Raw genomic sequence first — 3470 nt, forward strand, 5'->3', positions numbered from 1 at the left:
GACGGCCGCTTAAGCCCCACACGCACAACTAGTGACATCGGGGCTCTGTGGACACCAGGAAGGAGAGGCAGAGCCGAGCCACGCGGTCTGGTGCTCTGTCCTCCCGCCAGCAGCTGGAAAGTCCCATCTCTGCCCTGGGCCTCTTCAGGACACCTCAGAGCAGGGAGACTCCCCAAGGGCCAATTCTGCCAGCCTCCTGTCTCTGAGCTGTCCTACCTTTCCCTAAACATCCAAGAGGGAGGACCTGGCTTTGCTGCTGTCCTCACGGACCAGGTCAGCAAGGTCCTCTTATGTCTAACTTAAGTTCTTCTGCTTCAGTTTAAATCGAGAGAGAAAGAACACAGATGTCCATACATCCCCTATTTAATAAACACTGTCCCCAAAATCCTGCCTCTATCACGCTTTCCCCTTCCGGCGGAATGCATCAGTCTGTTACCATGGCCTTTTCTCCTCTGCTTCAGTAACTACAATTCTGGAGTCATTTCAGTCTCTTTTCAAGGAAGGTGAGGCCCATGCATGCAGAGGAAGGGGCTCTCCTTGCTGAAACAGAGGGTCAAGCAAAAGAGACGACTCAAGAGGCCCCTCTCTTGTCCCCGAGCCCAGGCCCAGTCCCTGACACCCGCTTCCTTGCTGAGAAGACAACCAGCCTGGTTTCTCGGGGCCCTGAGCCAGCTACATGCCAGACGCAAAGGCTGCTGGGCCCCGGCAGCCAGGGCAGGGAGGGTGGACCTGGGAGGCGCGACTTCAGAACGGTCCTGGCTCTCTCCGCTGGGGCCAAGCCTCCCCTGGGACACTGGATCCGTCCCCTCGCCGCTGGCGGCCATCCTCCATCTGGCCCCTTCGCCAAGCTTCTCTCCAGGACAGCGCTTCCCGAGAGCCCACAAACAGACCCTAAGTTGCCCCAAAAGTAAATCCCTGTCTCCACACCCCCTTCCCTCCAGGGTTTCAATCTCGTTCCTCCGCCCTTCGCAGCAAGACGCCTTGTCCGTTGTCCTACTGCTGTCCCCAAGTCCTCCCCTCCCAGCCAGGGACCTCTGCACTGTTTGATTCTCAGTACCCATCGCTCCCCCCGCCCCGACCCCTCGCAGTGCCTCCCGCGTCCCCATCCAGGACAGTCACCCTCTGATGTTTCCTCCCGTGGCTCCTTCTGTCGCCCCAGCTAGTCCAGGGCTCCCCGCTTGCACCTCTCTTCTCTGCATCACTCTCTCCCTAAGCGAACTCACCTGCTTTTACAGCTTAAAATGCCCACTACATGGTGATGCCGTCCAAAATTTTATTTCCAGCTCTCACCTCCCCACTACACTTTTCCCAGCTGCCTCCTGGACATCTCCACTGCCTAATGCGCATCTCAGAGTCAGCGAGCACCAAGCCAAACCCCAGCCCCTCCCCCTAAGAAGCTCCCATCCCAGTCGGGGGCAGCTCCAAACTTCCGGGTGCTCAGGCCAAAACCCCCTGCTTGGTCCTTCAATCTCCCTTTCTCTCGCATCCCAAGTCCTACCTGCCCGCCCTTCACAAGATGGCCCCAATCTGACATTTTACACCTCTATGCCATGGAGGGGGCGGGGCGGAGTATAAGCCCGCATGGCCTCTCCCCAGAATGACAACAGCGCTCCCCTCACTGGTCCCCCCTTCCGCTCTCAATGTCCCTACAGCCCATTCTCCCGCCCACAGACAGCTAAACCTGCTAAGCCCTAAGTCAGACAGAGCAGGTGGCTCCTCTGCTCAAAGCCCTCTGTGGCTCTCAATGCGCTCAGCTGGAAAACCCTCAGAGTGGCCTTCGGGCCCCAGGCTGTGGGCCCCGCCTCCCCGCCCCTGACATTCTCCCACTGGCTCCTCACCTACCCTCCTCCAGCCACGCGGGCCCCTCCTGTTCCCAGAACAAGCCAGACCTGCTCCTGCCTGTCATGCTCCTGCCTGAGGGCCTTTGCACATGCCCTTCCCTGTGTGTGTACACTGTCCTTTCCCCCAGACTGTCACCCTGCACCTCCTTCGCTCAGTTGTCACCATCTCAGAGAGGCCACCCCTGAATCCCAAAACCCCACCTCCCTCACCTGCCTTATTAGAATATGAACTCCATGAGGGCAGGGAGTTTTATGGGATTTTTTTGTTTGTTTGTTTGTTTGTTTTTGTGCTATATCTCCAGGGTCTCACCTGGTGCATGGACAGAGATTGTTTGAATGAATAAAAGAATGGATTTACTCCGCATGGTTCCAGGAGGCAGAACTGGAAGCCAGGGGCAGAATCAACAAACCACAGAGCGTAGCTGAGTGAAACACGAGCCACAGGGGACTGAACGGCAGGCACCCGTGGGGGACGAGCTCGCCACCAGGGCACACAGAGCACTGGGTGGGACCGGGGTGCAGGCGCCCGTCGGGGACAAGCTCGCCACCAGGGCACACAGAGCACTGGGTGGGACCGGGGTGCAGGCGCCCGCGGGGGACAAGCTCGCCACCAGGGCACACAGAGCACTGGGTGGGACCGGGGTGCAGGCGCCCGCGGGGGACGAGCTCGCCACCAGGGCACACAGAGCACTGGGTGGGACCGGGGTGCAGGCGCCCGTCGGGGACGAGCTCGCCACCAGGGCACACAGAGCACTGGGTGGGACCGGGGTGCAGGCGCCCGGGGGAGACAAGCTCACCACCAGAGCACACAGAGCACTGGGTGGGACCGGGGTGGGCTGCATGGGGTCCCTTCCAGCCTGAGACTGGCAAAGGGGACTTCAGGGTAGAGTGACTGGGACAGCAGAGCAGAGGCAGTGGCCAGGGAACAGCCCATGGGGAGACCAAGGCCAGGACGGGGAGAAGCCCAGGGGCTCAGGAAGAGGGAGAGACACCAGAGCCAACTCAGAGCCAGGGGTCCAGCTGTGGGATCCCCAAGTGGACTTGGGGGCTTTTCAGTTTGCTGGAAAGCAAGTAGGACCAGATGGCTGCTCCCCAACTTGAGGAGCAAAGGAGAGGGCCCCCTGGCACAGAGGGTGTGATGCTGGACAGGCCCGGGTGTGGGCCTTTCTGGCAGGGATGGGGGTGAGCAGAGGTCTCTGCAGCCCCCAAGGGAGAGGAGGAGGCAAGAGACCCCCATGAGAGATACCGAGCAGCAGGAAGCGCTAGAGACCGTCCGGGCACCCTCGTCTGCACCCACCCTCTTACAGGCATGGTAAAGATGGATGGGGAAACTGAGGCCGGGAGAGAGGAGGCCCCGCTGAGACCTGGAGCCTGGCCTCCTCATTCCCAGGCCCCGTGACCCGTGATCCTGCTGCTTCTCCCTCCACAGCCCTCCAGGGGGCTTCCCAACCTCCAGACGCCCCCTGTGCGCCTACCTTTCATCTAGACCCAGGAGCCCCCAAGGGGAACCGAGACAGCCTCCCCCTAAGCCGACTGGCCAAGAGGGTTCCGAAGCCAAGTGTTGGAGTCCCAGGGGCAACCCCCGCACCCGGCACCCGCCCCACGCTCCGGGCACCGGAGCACTCACCA

Source organism: Pteropus vampyrus, unplaced genomic scaffold (assembly GCF_000151845.1).
Source record: "Pteropus vampyrus isolate Shadow unplaced genomic scaffold, Pvam_2.0 Scaffold51, whole genome shotgun sequence".
NCBI lineage: Eukaryota > Metazoa > Chordata > Mammalia > Chiroptera > Pteropodidae > Pteropus > Pteropus vampyrus.